The 15,843-nt window shown below is 37.0% G+C and overlaps 2 pseudogenes; both read left to right on the top strand.

Annotated features, from left to right (window-relative positions):
- The first annotated feature begins 3,158 nt into the window (after positions 1 to 3,158).
- On the top strand, positions 3,159 to 5,911 carry LOC118809995 (annotated as a pseudogene).
- Positions 5,912 to 9,407: 3,496 nt separating this feature from the next.
- On the top strand, positions 9,408 to 12,878 carry LOC118811100 (annotated as a pseudogene).
- Positions 12,879 to 15,843: the final 2,965 nt, after the last annotated feature.

The following is a 15,843-nucleotide window of genomic DNA, read 5'->3' as shown; positions in this document are numbered from 1 at the left end:
AAGCTCTTTAAAAAAATATCACAGCAGTGATAAAATGTTTTATGCTATTTATGCTATACGCCGCCTCATGTACGTTCATGACGTTTGTTAGTGCGAACAGCCAATGAGCTGCTCCGCTCGCCAACCAATCAGCAGTTAGTAGCAGCAATGTTAGTGTCCTGCTGCCCAAAACCCATTTGCTGTAGATAAAAGGAAACATACGGGTTCGTTTTCTTACCTTTTTAGTGAAATACATCCTTCTACTTTCTAAAATTAAAGGAAAGTTCTGGACGAGGGATTATAAACTATTTTAATGTTGCGTTTTTAGCCGTTGAGCTCCATTTACTTCTATTCATTGAGGACTCGCTCGCAGGCGCCCTCTGCTGTTTGCACTCATGTTTTTGATAAAACGGGGGAAATAGGAAGAGGCCAGGCTCCTCATAAACAGGCTCTGCTAACATCTTGTCCTAACAGCAAGCGAGTGTTCAAACGTAGCATCGCATCACATTGCAAAACCTTCAGGAAGTCCAAAATGGCACATCGCAACACACCGCATTGCATTCTACACTCTCTCAGCTGGTGTAGGCAGCTTCGCTGATTATAAGACAGGTGTTTTAATCTTGTTGTTGTCGCTCATGTAAAGTAACTTAACAGTGGAAAAAAAAACATTGTCCACTCCTGCTGTGCCAGAATGCTTTAGCTAGAATGCTTCATGATTTGGTATTCTGAGTTTGCTGCTTTTTTTTTTATTTATTTGTTTGCACTTTTCAGCCGTACAATTTTAATTTATGTCGTCTTCACTTCAGTAAATATTTTGCTTGTCAAGAGCGGATGCACATGTTTTGTTTTTGTTGAGTTTATGTTAACCTGTTATGTAAATGTGTGAATGATCTGCCTATTGTTTGGTCATGATTGGAAAAAGAAATATGGGTCGTTCTCCTTCTGGAGTGGAAATTCATATGGATACATTTTTAAAAAATCAATTTCTTTCATCCCAAAACTAAACAATCTTAATATGTCCATTAACATCTCCTATTATCATATAAGCAAAAAGGAGAGCTTAATACAAACATATTTTAATTTATTTTATTGTAAAATGCAAACTTTTAGTTGATTTGTCACTGGTGTTACCCCTTATGGAGGCATTCTTTTTGTGATTAATGTATTTATTTTTCATTAACATGTAATATGACTGTATTTATTTAAGAAATTCAATTTGAATAATCATATTACCAAAGCTCTTTTATACACATGCACTAAATAAAATACAAAAATGTAAATATATTTTAATGTAACTCCATGTACTATTTTGTAAAAATAAATAAATAAATAAATAAATAAATAAATAAATACATTGTTGTGCAACAAACATGGAAATTGAACTACTGAGATAAAAAATCAGTGCAAAAATCAATCATTCTAATATTTCAAGAAAGATACTGCTAATACAGTCAATATTTAATCAAAAAGAACAACTTTTCATAACAAATCTGAAACACCAGTGACAGTTGTCTAATAGTTTAGGAGCTTTTCCTGCGGAAGTCCAGGTGGTTCCAAGAGTTCAGAAACTTTTTCTTGCAAATGTTCATACAGTAAACACAGAAAAAGTTCAGTGCTTGCCTCGTGTTTCCCAGTAAACACACATTATCTAAACTGCTTATCCTTCTGAGTTGCTGGAGCCTATCCTAGCGGCCATAGGGCAGAAGACAGAATACACCCTGGACAGGTCACAAGTCCAAACCCACGCAGACATGGGGAGAACGTACAGTCGCCTTTGCGAGGGAACAGAACCCAGGCGTTTCTTGCTGTGAGGCAACAGCGCTACCCACTACCAGTAGGCAGCAGAGGACACGTTTCAAAACAAAACATTACTTGTTTTTAAACTGTCCAGTCTCAGGACTGAGGAGGGTACATCTCTTGTTTTTTATGCCAAGTAAGCAGCTTTACCTGAATACTACCTTTGCTACCTATACAGCCTCTGCCTCTCTCCTGCAATCTGTTTGTCTGACCTAGCCAGGGGTGGCAACATGATGAAATAAGCACTAACAGACTTAAATACTAATTAAGCTACAATTTCTGCATTTCCCACTTTTTCAAGTGTTCTGATAATTCATGACATTGACATTAGTCACTGGTGTCACTACATGTCACTGGTGTTATATGAATATGGTGTAACACAGTGACTGTGACTCCAGTGACATTCTGGTTAAAACTGAGGATTTTGTAAATTGGCTGACTCATTGATGGTCAGATGACCTTGTGCAACTATGTAAAATCAGTAATATAAATGATATATCGCATTATTTTGACAAAATGTTAATTATCCAGTTATTAAAGCATATAACACTGATGACACATAGAAGTTATGTAATTATGTAATTATTAATAAATTAATGAAATATAGTGAGCAAGTGTGGACACGCCTTCTCATGCCTTGAGATGCTTCCTCTCTGATGAGCCTCGATCCAAAGAAGCAGCTTAATAGAGCTGAAAATACTGTGTTAACTGTGTTGAGTCCTGATAACACCAGTGACCAAAATCTCTGTGACAAATGGATTTTTTAAATAAAATACATATCTTGTTAGATGACGTAAAATGTTAATTATGTAAAAGTAAACATGAATCTGTTTTATACAAATTCCTGAGTTAAACCTCTTAAAAATATTGTTTTGTGTTAAAAATGGTTTCTCAAATGTTTAAAATTGGTTTTGTGATGAGCAGTTCAAGATATGCAGAGTGAGTATGAAACAGAATAAAAAAAGGAAAATCTGATAAATCATAAGGGAAAAGTATTATTTCATCATAACCCAACTGTGTAAATGTACATACTGACTCTTGAAGCTGTACCTAAAATTGTAAGCATCTTTTAAAGCCAGGCCTGCAAATAACAATGAAGTGGGAGGAGAGTTTAACACAAGCATTATCGTTATACAAACTGCTTTCTACAGATTCATCAAGAAGCTAAATCTTAATAGATAAACATAAACAGTCATCCAGAGTGATTTGATGTGAAATGGTTCATTGTAGAGAAACTTACTGACTCTTTTTCTTTACAGTGGTGGTGATGGGAACCAGAGGTCGATGTCTACACTGCAAATATAGCCTTTTTATTTACAATTCAAAACATGGCTCTGAAGAGACATTAAAGATTCATCTGTGATCTTTTAGAGTAGATCATCATGATCCTCAATGCTGCCTCTCTCACTCTGCTCCTCCTGTTCACTCTTTCTGGTAAGACTATTCAACATCTTCAGTACTACTTAAGCATCTGACATCTGAAAACCATCTCAGTCTGTTCATTGCTGAACTCTAAGAACTCTGAAAACTCTGAAAAGCAAAATGTTTTATATTTTTGTTCTTTTTCAACAGGTTTGGAGGCTCTTGTGATTACACAGGAGAAAGCAATGACTGTAAAACTGGGAGAAAACATTAAGATCTCCTGCAGAACAGATGATTCCAGTGATTGGACATTAGCATGGTACCAACAGAAACCTGGTGAATCTCCAAAATTCTTGCTTGCTGAGAGCACGAGGGCAAGTGGACTGCCGAGTTGATTCACCTACAGCGAATTTGGATCCCAAGAATACCTTCATATTAACGGAGTTCAGGCTGAAGATGAGGCTGTTTATTACTGTGCTTGCCATAACTGTGAAAGTGGTGGATCGCCACAGTGCTGCAGTTCAATAAAGCTCTCATACAAAAACCCCAACAAGCCCTAAAACAGACTTAAATGTGCCTCAAACACTCACAGCTCTACCCAGTGACACTCACTCAGTTCAGTGTGAGATGATCATGAGTTCTAGACTGAATCCTGACCCAGCTGTGGTCATTTTGTCCTGTTTAGACTAGTTTGAATTCTGCACTCGTGGTCACTGAAGTGATCAGTCTGAGCAGAAGCAGTGAGATACGGCCCTGAGGTTTTTGTACTGAGCTCTAACACTGTGATACACTGTAGTTTATGGTGGAGGCACTGAAGTAACTTTCGGTAAGAAAAATCTTATTTTAGTTGTTCATAAACTGCAATAATCACCAGGATACTACTGGCAAAATAATTGAAATATTAAAAAAACACATACCAGATTTCGGAAAATACAATAGTATTAAAATGCGTATATACAAATACACACAAAATGTAATATGCACACAAATATGCCAAAAATCCATCACAGCATAAAGAACACATTGTCGCTCCCCAGAAAGAAATCTCAATTTTTTTTTTTCAGATTTTCATATTTGTACATCATTTGAGCACAGAAGCTACCCTTTACATTGTGTAAAAGAATCATGATGAACAGACCAACAGAAATGGTCCAAAATAAAGAATGTTTTTGCCTTTTTCTGTAAAGTTATTATTTTGGAGATTCTTTTGGACAATGATGATATAGTTCTAAAACGGAAGTTCTGTAAAACAGATAAAAGTAAAACACAAACTATAAACACAATGTGAGAGCAAATGCAGAACTTTTGAGCATCAAATATAGTAGAGTTGCTCTTAAAGGAAAGTAGGAACTGGTCAGTACCAAGGGACAGTTTTGATGGATTTGTCAATTTCTGAGTATTTTCCATGAAAGCATCCTTATTATTAAGCACACTGAGAACTCTGGGTTATTTGTACCTAGTTAATATTTTTAATAAAAACAAATTATAGAACCAAATTTGGCAATATCCACAGTAGATGTCCAAACATTTGTAGACACCTGCTCATCCAAAGTTTCTTCTGAAATTAAGGGTACAAAAAGAGTGTTTTTCCCTTCTTCACTACAGTAACAGCCTCTACTCTTCTAGGAAGACTTTACGCTAGATGTTGGAACATTGCTGTAAGGATTTGATTACATTCAGCCACAAGAGCATTAGTGAGGTCAGGTACTGATGTTGGATGATTAGTTCTCCACTTTAGCTTTTCCTAAAAGTAATGGATGGAGCTTTAAACTCAAGAGAACACAGTTCCACTCAGTGGTGGGACGAGGACAAAGTTTTAGATGAGCAATACAAATTTGCGAATAGAGGGCATATAGGCTACAAAAAATGTATAAGCCATCACTGAGGTGTTTGCTAAATGTTGTTCATATACTACAGTAGGAAACAAGGTGCAGTAGGAGACACCAGCTTTGTAGTCAACTCGAGCTCATAATAGTGTTTTTATTGTGTTTAAATGCTTTTTTATTGTGACAGTTTAATTGCATGGTGAAGAATGCTGCAGCTGTGCTGTCTGTTTTATCTCAGCACAGCTGTCTATGTGGAGAGGCGTGAATTGTTTTCACAGCAGGGGCTTCTCACCCCCTCTTTCACCCCTCATTGCTCACTAGCAGCAATTATTACAATGACAAGTGATTCCTTTTGGACAGTTTTGTATATAGATCTATATATATGCACCTTTATGTTTGGCCTCTACATGAGCTTCACTTTAGCAAAGCTAAAGCCTAGTTAGTCAAAGCCTTAACTGATGCTGAATCAATACAAATCCATTACTGACGTAAAAGCTGACAACAATGCAATAGTTTAATGATTATGATTATTGTTATCCTGTAGAAGAAATATAACAATAGGAGCACTATCAGTAAGAATTATCCTAATAGAGCTCCATAAATTTTATTTCTCAATTTTTTTACTCTCCAGCTTCACCAACACCTCCCTCTCTGCTCCTCCTGGCTTCCCTCCCAGTCTCCCCCCTCTGGCTCTGAGGTCAGTGTGGTTTGTATGGCTTGGGGTTTCCGTCCTGATGGTGCCATCCTGTCCTGGACTGAGGACAGCACCACCATGGCGGGTCCCGAGGTCCACACGGGTCGATCTCAGCGCCAGTCCGACGGCAGCAGCATCCTGAAACTCCGCCCAGAACGCTGGAGCTCTGGACGCTCCTACGCCTGCCACCTGACTCACCCCTGCCCTGACCAGTCCACTGAGCGAGAGCGTCAGTGTGGGTCAGTGCAGCTAGAGAGCTGCAGAAATGAACGTGGAGAGCTTAACAGGACCATCATGAGCATAAACAGAGTAAATCCATTAAAAGATTGTGTTCAGTATTAGAGTCTGTCTGTTCTTCTCCTCATCTTCTCTAGTCTGAGGTTTGTGTTGATGGCGTCCTCTAGAGGCAGTGCTGCTTATTTCATCTGGATTTCTGTACTGTTGCTGATTTCATCCATTTTCTTCAATAAAATAATCATCAGTGACAAAATAATGTGTGACTTCCAAGCATATACAGCAGAGATGAACAAATGTATAGCACAGTCATTAGAATACTTGAAAACATTTTTATTCAAAATCTGTCAACTTCACTTTAAAATAAAAAACCTTTAAGAAAAAACAACATTGAAAAAATACAAAAAAGTAAGTTAAGTATTATTTTCACAAGCACAATTTTATGGTTATGGTTTGGGACAGTCACCAGCCATAAGAAAGTACTCAATAAATGATATCATTTTAACTTCTTAACTTCTTTCTGCACAACATTAGTCGGCCTGATTTTTAATTAATAAAGACAAATAATTTTTTCCTGTATCTCTGTTTTACCTCAGAAAATCACATTTAAACATCTATTTATCTGGCAGTAAACATTTAATTGCACAAAACAACACTAATATTAGAATAAAAACAAAAAAACATAAATACAATAAAGTGTGATTTTACATATGTACTTCTTTTTGTTTAACAATTTCCAAACTCCTCCTTGTGGCAGCCTAGTATTATTTGCAGTTATCATCCAACACCTGGTTCAGCTAATAAGTACTTAATTAAATTAAATCAGTTGTGCTGCTGATGGAATTTAGCAAATTTATGTGGCACCTGAGGGCATTGAGGAGAAATCTACATCCACACTTTGTACTTCTAATTAGATCTTAAAATATGAACTACTTTTAAAAATAAGATATTCTTGTTACTTTTTACTGTACTCGTTTATTTGCAATTATTCTAATGATAATTGGTGTTTTTACAAGCAACAGATAAATAGTTTTAAACAATATGCTTAGATGCCTCAGACATTTTCACATTAGTGCATACCAAAAATTCTAAATGATTATACAGTATTGTGGTGAGAAAAATACAATTCATGTCATATTGTGAGTTTTTTTATAATGTTACAGCACCAAAAAGTACCAGGTCAACATAGCTACTGAAGTACAGAGTAAGTTAGAGAACTGTTTCATCTAGCATTCAGCATAGGAGTTTGAGTAGGGGTGTGCATGGGTAGTTGAGCTCTTGGTAAACTGTTTGGGTCACCTTTATTTGAATACTGAAATCACTTATCGGGTATTTGTTACATTTCATCAAGGCAAGATACAGAAAATATACAAACCAAAAATTCAGTGAAATGCCAATTTTCCCTTTTAACAGATTTGTGAATTGTGAAAGATTTACTTGTATTTATTAGTAATTATGTATATTACACTTTGCCAAAATCGCCTTAATGTGAGCACGTTATTAAAGACAGAGGCGGCCGAGATAGCTCTGTGTCCAGCTCTGTCTGGTGTGGCTTTTTTACTAACTAGGCCAGCCGATGTTAGCTAGGTAAAGAAACTGATTAAAAGAGAAAAATGAGAAAAGAGAAAATATCAGCGAGAAAAATAAACCTTGTGAAGAAGACTCCAGCATCTACCCGATGTCATACTGGTTAGCTTGTGTTAGCTCCTTAGCTCATCTGAAGAGGCAGCCTGCGTTACTCATTGAACATGTAAACAAACCAGAAGAAGCTGCATACTGATGGAGCTATACAGCTGTGGTTTGGAGCATATATTTTAATTGAGCATGTAACTGGTTATATTTTAAACCCACATTAACATCAGTAGTCTTAATAACATACTTTAAATAGCATTATACACCCTAGTGTTGAGCAGCTGAAGTATGCTAACTTCTATCTGCCAAGTCTACTTAGCTAACTAGCTAACACAAAACAAACAGCGTTCACCAGTAACTTCCAGCACTCTGGCAGTTTCTGTCTGAAGTGTTCACTAGAGGGGTCGTAGAGATCCCGCTCTTCACCTTTTCATGGAAGATTTTTTAATTCCAGTTTAAAGAGGAATAGCAGAGCAGCATGACATGTCAAAAATGTCACATCACACCGCATCACTCTGCTGCTCTCAGCTGGCGTAGAAAACTTAATTGATTATGATGCAAACATTGTAGTTTTGTTGTTGTCATTCGCTCAAGATAAGATATACATGGAAAAACAAAGGTCCACACATCTTGTGGCAGTTTGCTTTAGCTTGAATGCTTGATGGTATTTTGAGTTTGTTGCTCTTTTCCTCTTCATGCACATTTCAGTTGTCCAATTTAAACTGATGTCGTCTTCACTGGAGTAGAAGTTTTGCTTGTTAAGAGTGGACGCATACTTCATAAGGAAGTGTTTTATTGGACATTGCATTTATGTTAACCTGTGTTCTTGTTAATGTGTGAGTAATCTTGATTTTGTTTTGTCTTGACTGGAAAAAAATGTCAGTATGGCGTTCACGTGCCCAACACTGCAGTTACCGTGCTGTCATCATGGTGCTAAATAGGCCTTGTGTAATCTGCTGTGAAATTTTAAGACAGTCAGTGACCACCTACAAAAAGGGAGCCAGGAAGGGGCCCACCAAACACTTGTGCAAAACTTTATGATCTAAGAAAAAAAGTCTTCTGGAGTGGTTTGATGTGAAATGGTTCATTGTAGAGAAACTAGATGACTCTATTTTTCTTTACAGTGGTGGTGATAGGAACCAGGGGTCAGAATGTCTACACTGCAAATATAGCCATTTTATTTACAATCCAAAGCACCCAAATTTAGATGTGTCTTCTGAGTCAATGGTGAAATGGTGTTAAATCTAACGTTTTCTTTGCGGACTATTTGGCTAAATAAAGCCCTCCATGTACCTCTCCACCATGAATGGTTTTAAAAAAATATGTTTTGGGCTTTGATAGTGTTGCAATCTTTTTGCAACACTATCAAACAACAATGTTTCCAACACCAAGCAGTGTATTCATAACCATTCCATGTAATAACGTTCTGTGAGGGAGCTTTTATAAGCATTAAACTCTTCAGACGTTGCATTTCTATCACCACCACTGTGAATAATTCTGACTCTGTAAGGTTCTCTAGGACAGAGCATTTCACACCAAACCACTCTGAATGACTTTGTTTACATCTTACCTATTATATTATACAGGAATTCTGAAAAATCAGTGGAATTCCTCTTTAAACCTGCTTTCTGTTGTCTGTAATCACTCTGTAGAAGAAACTCCTCTTGACTTCAACAAAGCTACACTTTACACTGGACACATTTACAAATGCAGCCCTGAAAGCAGAATTCTATAAACAGACTCTCAGAGTCCCAAGAGAGCAGATTTGCATAGTTTCTGTTCTTGCATGTTTTTGTGCATCTGGACTGGTCATGCTTGACTCTTTACCTCACCTCCCATGTGTGAAGTGTGCTGTCTGTCTTTATAAGAGCCATTTGTGAGAGCAGGGTTTGCTCTGAAGGGACAGAAGTAGATCATCATGATCCTCAACGCTGCCTCTCTCACTCTGCTCCTCCTGTTCACTCTTTCTGGTGAGACTATTCAACATCTTCAGTACTACTTAAGCATCTGACATCTGAAAACCATCTTATTCTGTTTGTTGCTGAACTCTCAGAACTCTGAAAACTCTGAATGGCAAAATTTTATGCTTTTTGTTCTTTTCCAACAGGTTTGGAGGCTCTTGTGATTACACAGGAGAAAGCAATGACTGTAAAACTGGGTGAAAACATTAAGATCTCCTGCAGAACAGATGCTTCTAGCGATTGGGTATTAACATGGTACCAACAGAAACCTGGTGAATCTCCAAAGTTCTTATTTTATGACAGCACAAGAGCAAGTGAACTGCCGAGTCGATTCACCTACAGTGGATCTGGAAACCAAGAATACCTTCATATTAACGGAGTTCAGGCTGAAGATGAAGCAGTTTATTACTGTGTTGGCCATGCAGGTGCACAGTGCTGCAGTTCAATAAGCCTTTAGTACAAAAACCCCAACAAGCCCTAAAACAGACTTAAATGTGCCTCAAACACTCACAGCTCTACCCAGTGACACTCACTCAGTTCAGTGTGAGATGATCATGAGTTCTAGACTGAATCCTGACCCAGCTGTGGTCATTTTGTCCTGTTTAGACTAGTTAGAATTCTGCACTCGTGGTCACTGAAGTGTTCAGTCTGAGCAGAAACAGTGAGATACGGCCCTGAGGTTTTTGTACTGAGCTCTAACACTGTGATATGCTGCATACATCGGTGGAGGCACTGAAGTAACTGTTGGTAAGGAAATCTTATTTTAGTTGTTCATAAACTACAGTAATCACTAGGATACTACTGGCAAAATGATAGAAATATTAACAAACACATAATAGATTTAAGAAAATACAATAGTATGAAAGTACACATATCGCTGTAGTCAGAAGAAAACATCAAATCTCCAAAATGGTAACTTTACAGGAGAAGGAAAAAACAAACTTTACTTTTAATGTAAGTCAATGGAACCAGACATTTTTCCAAATGATTTTGGGCTGTTTCTTTTGGTCCATTCTTCATGAAATTTACACACAATGTAAAGGGAAACATGCCTGTTCAAATTATGTCAAAAACTGAAAAACAACAAAAACAGAGATTTTTCTTCTGACAGTTAAAAACGTGCCAGATTTTTATTTTTGTATATCATTTGAGCACAGGTGCCACCCTTTACATTAAGTTAAAATTCATGATGAACAGACCAATCAAAATTGTTCCAAAATAAAGAATGTTTTACCTTCTTCTGTAAAGTTTCTATTTTGGAGATTCTTTAGGGTGGTGATGATATAGTTCTAAAATGGAAGTTCTTCAGAACAGATAAAAGTAAAATGCAAACTAGGAACACTATGTGAGAGTAAATGCAGAGCGTTTGAGCATGAAGTGTTGTAGAGTTGCTCTTAGAGGAAGGTAGGAACTGGTTCCTTTTGGTCAGTACCGAGGGACAATCATTTTCTATGTATTTTCCATGAAGGCATCCTTATTATTAAGCATACTGAGAACTCCAGGTTATTTGTACAGACAAAAGCTGTAAAGCTGATTTGTTTTTGACTGTTTTTATATTTTTTTTAAATATTTAAAATAAAAATAAGCAAAATCAGAGGTAGAAATGATCTAGACTCATTCATTCAGTTCTATATATTTACATAGAAGATAACTTTGTACTTTATTTCAACTCAAGTACATTCTTAAGGAAAGTTCTTTTACTACTTCTACCTCAGTTCCCTTTTAGTTCTTCACATTTAGCTACTAAATGTTTTTACTGGGTTTAATTTAATCTCAAAAAGAGAAGAACAGAGCCTGACCAACTTAATTTTCAGTGCTGATAGATGCTGGGCGTATTAAAAAGCGCCTCTGCTGTTTTAAATCTCCTACTGATACTTTTTTAAACTCCTTCTTAGGTTTTTATTTTTCAAGTTGCTACTTGTGATCGTTATTCATCATTATTTCATCGAGCCAAAAACACTTTTACTTGAAGATGGTTTTCTGCTGCTCTGGGCAAGAATTCTTATAGAAGCCATAAGTTTGTGCATTTAAATGTTAATATAATTATGTTTTGTCGCTCTCTGAGCAAAATGTCCTATGTCCAAAATGGTAGCTTTTCAAGGGAAGGAATAAAAACCTTTTTAACTTTTAATGTAAGTTAAAGCAAAACAGTTCTATTTAAAGTCATTTTGGGCCATTTTTATTGGTTTGCTCATCATGAAATGTTGACAAAATATTAAGAGTAGCTAGCATGTTTTGTTTTAATTAAATGACATCCCTGCAGTGGATGTGCTAACTTATTTTCATTTAGCTTTCAATTGTTTGTCTACATGTGTATGTACACACACACACACACACACACACATACGCATATATACATGAATTGACCAATATAAATTGCCCAAAATTAGAATAAAAAATTGTTAGTTACCATTTTTGAGTAATAAGCTTTTGTTCTGACAGCACTGATACATTATTAAAAAAATTGGAATCACAGTTTTCATTAACATAAAAAGTCTGGATGTTAACATCACGATAACGTCATGTTTTAGAGTCAATCATTAAGGAATGATGTAAAACCTAAAAAAATAAAAAATAAATAAAATAAAAAAGTTATACTTTAAAATATTATACAATTATATACAACTTTAATATATATACATGTCCACTTCATATAGTAGATGAATTGGATATATACAGGAAAAGCTGCAAGATATTGAGAATTATGTTTTAATAATAGTAACATCCAGAATGCAATGATCAAATCTCAGGTAGATAATTTTGTATGGAATTGCAGTATATTATTGTTTAACAACGAAATAATAATAAAAAAAAAACATCTTACATATACATGTAACACATATAAAGATATATAAATTATCTTCTTTTTCACAAAGCTACTTAAAGCTGTAACCGATGCTGAATCCATTACTGGTGTAATAGCTCACAATAATGCAGTGTTCAATGATTATGATTATTGTTAGCCTGTAGAAAAATAATAACAATAAGAGCACTATCAGTAAGACTTAATCTGATGGAGCTCCATGACTTTACCTTCTACTTTCTCTCTATTTTTCTCTCCAGATCGTCCTGCGTCTCCTCCCTCTCTGCTCCTCCTGGCCCCCCCCCCAGTCTCCCCCCTCTGGCTCTGAGGTCAGTGTGGTTTGTATGGCTCGGGGTTTCCGTCCTGATGGTGCCGTCCTGTCTTGGACTGAGGACAGCACCACCATGGCAGGTCCCGAGGTCCACACGGGTCCGTCTCAGCGCCAGTCCGACGGCACCTTCATCCAGAGCAGCGTCCTGAAACTCCGCCCAGAACGCTGGAGCTCTGGACGCTCCTACACCTGCCACCTGACTCACCCTGCCCTGACCAGTCCACTGAGAGAGAGCGTCAGTGTGGGTCAGTGCAGCTAGAGAGCTGCAGAAATGAATGTGGAGATCTTAACAGGACCATCATGAGCATAAACAGAGTAAATCCTGTTCTCTAGCCTGAGGTTTGTGTTGATGGGTGCTGCTTATTTCATCTGGAGCAGATTTCTGTGCTTGTGTTGCTGATTTCGTCCTTTTTCATCAATAAAATTATTATCAATGATGAAATGGTCTGTGAAGTTTTTGTAATCATATGCAGCAGAGATGATGTTTGAGCTTCCAGTTAGTTAAAGCAAACTTATGTCATTAGCAATTGCTGGATACATGTAAACCAGGACTTTATTCATTATTAATTCTTAATGTAAAATAAATTCATAACTTTTAAGAAAAAATACATGATATGTCCAACAGTATCCAGACAGCCTTCTAAGCAGTGAATTCATCTACTTAAAGGTTCCACTGCTGACACAAGTGCATAGCTTGAATAATCTACACAGAAAAGCATTGTCGATAGAATGGGACAGTCTAGAGCAGCCATACATGAGTCAAAACTCCCCATGTCCAATGCCAAGTGTGGGCTAGAGGGGTACAAAGCCCCCCAGCATTGTGCTGTAGAGCAGAGGAGCTGTGTTTTCAGGAGTGATGGAGCTCCATCCAATATCTTTAAGATGATTCAGAACTAATCATCCAATATCAATTCCTGACCTCACTAATGCTGATGTGGCAGAATGCAATCAAATCCTCACAGCAATGTTCTAACATCTGGTGTAGTTTTTCTACAGAAACCCTGAAACTGAAAGATGGAACAAAATAAAAACAAAAATGTGTTCCTGAATTTTAGCTTCACTTCTCCCTCACATTACTATGATGAGCCTGAGAGATAAGGGGGAAGAGAACAGCCGCCCCCTGCTACTCAAAGCTGGTATTGAATGCTAATTGTTAGCCGCTAAGCTCCCCAGTGAATTTCTCTTTTACCTGGTACCCAAAGGGTAAGGGATAAAAAAGCCGGCCCCTGCTGGTCAAACCTGGTGTAATGTGTGAAGTGTAAGCCAATATATTTTTTCATACAGAAGTCAAAAAATAGAGGCTTTTGATTTTTTTAATGGCTGAAATTGTTCACATCATGCTGGAAATATTTTCTTCAGCTGTTTTTGGTGTGTTTGATATAAATAAAAATAAATAGAGTGCAACTTAAACTCAGGAACACATTTTCAATTTTTTCATCTCATCCTTCAGGGCTTCCCTGGTGTAAGTTTTACAGTAAAACTCTGAGTGCCAGGACCAGGGTTAACAAACACTGATCTAAGCCGTCCCAGGAAACTGAGGGCTGTTACTGCAGAAAAGGAAGCCAAAGTCAGTTCAGCTCCTTTAAAATTCATTTGTGTAGCACATTTTACAGTGTGTGTTGTTACACAGCAGCTGTACAGAGATCCAGGTCTGAGCCCCAAACAAGCAAGCCGAGGTCCAGAGAGGCAAGAAACCTTAAGAAGAACCAAGACTCAAAAGGGGAACACATCCTCCTCTGGTCGACACCGGATAGCAAAATTATAATACAACAAGAGCAATATAAATCAAGAATAACAGATCATCTTCCATTAGCACTGACAACATAACATGTATAATGCATTATGTTAACAATACATACTGCATAATAAACACGCTATAAAGACTAATGCATTCTTGAAACATTAATAGATATGCCTTATGCATGCATTATACATATATCAACGTGATTCTTGTTACCCATGTTTTTTCAATCATTCTGAATAATGATAACACCAATGGCTTTTCAGCTCTATATCAGCTCTATAATTGGTTTTCTCTGTGTATCTGAATCAGTCTATTCATTGTCCTTGTACAGCACATATAATGATCTGAACAGAGTTGGTAAGCAACAGAAATGCTCATCTGTACATTGCAGATGGGTCTGTAGCAGTTTCAGTTCTAATAGAGATCTATTATGAGCTTCTTCTGGAGTCCCAGGAGACCTGCTTTACATACAGTTTATGTTCATGTTCTGTTTTAACAGATCACCACTCGTCATGCTTCACTCTCCCTCTTGAAAGTTGCTTAAATTAAAAGTACTGCATCTGTAACACTGCAGAAAACATTCAGAGAAATTTTGCAGCCAAGATGTATATTTTAGTATATGAACATTTTGATTAATAACACATGGTCATTAACAGGGTAGAGTAGAGCTGATAAAATGTGCATTAACAGATTTGCACCCATATGTAGAAGAACCTGACAAAATGACCAAAGAGTGTAGATACAGGGTAGATACAAAATAAGTGTTAAATGTTTTCAAAACTGGAGTTCAAAGAATGATTAAAAACTGCAGAGAAAACAGGACTCCTAACAACCATGCTAGACCTGGTAGACACCAAAACTGCCCCCATCAGATAAACAGCACTTAATGCTTTCATCTTTGAGAGAGAGGAGAAAATCAAGCTGCTTCAGATCTGAAAATATCCACAGGTGTTTCTGTCCATCCTTCCACTGTGAGGAGAATCTAAACCCTGTGACTCTGAAAGGATGTGTAGCTGTCAAGAAGCCTCACTGAGAAAAGGAAAAAAAAGAAGCTGATAAAGATCTCAGAACAGTGGATTGACCACCCAAGAGTCCAGACTTCAACATTATTGAATGTGTTTGGGATCATTTGAATCATGAAAAGCAGAAAATGCAACCGACTTTTAAGACTAAACTTTGGAGGTTTGGAAAAAATATTCCTGATTTCACTTTTCTTTTTTTTCTTTTTTTTTCCAGAACTCAGAGCAAGTCAAGTCTCCCGAAAAGAATGGAGTGGACACACTAAATACTGAAAAATTTGATTTTATATTTAGTTATTGAAGCTTCAGTGTAGGTTTCTGTTAAATATATGTTTCCTGATGCTGAAAAATTAATAACTTGTACTTGAAGAGTGGTCTTAGACTTCTGTACCGTACTGTATGTTTCAGCATTTAAAGATTCTTATCCCTTTTCATTGATGGATGGGATGGGGGATGGGGGG

Source organism: Colossoma macropomum, unplaced genomic scaffold (genome assembly GCF_904425465.1).
Source record: "Colossoma macropomum unplaced genomic scaffold, Colossoma_macropomum, whole genome shotgun sequence".
Classification (NCBI taxonomy): Eukaryota; Metazoa; Chordata; class Actinopteri; order Characiformes; family Serrasalmidae; genus Colossoma; species Colossoma macropomum.
This window is presented reverse-complemented; position numbering and strand designations above follow the sequence as displayed.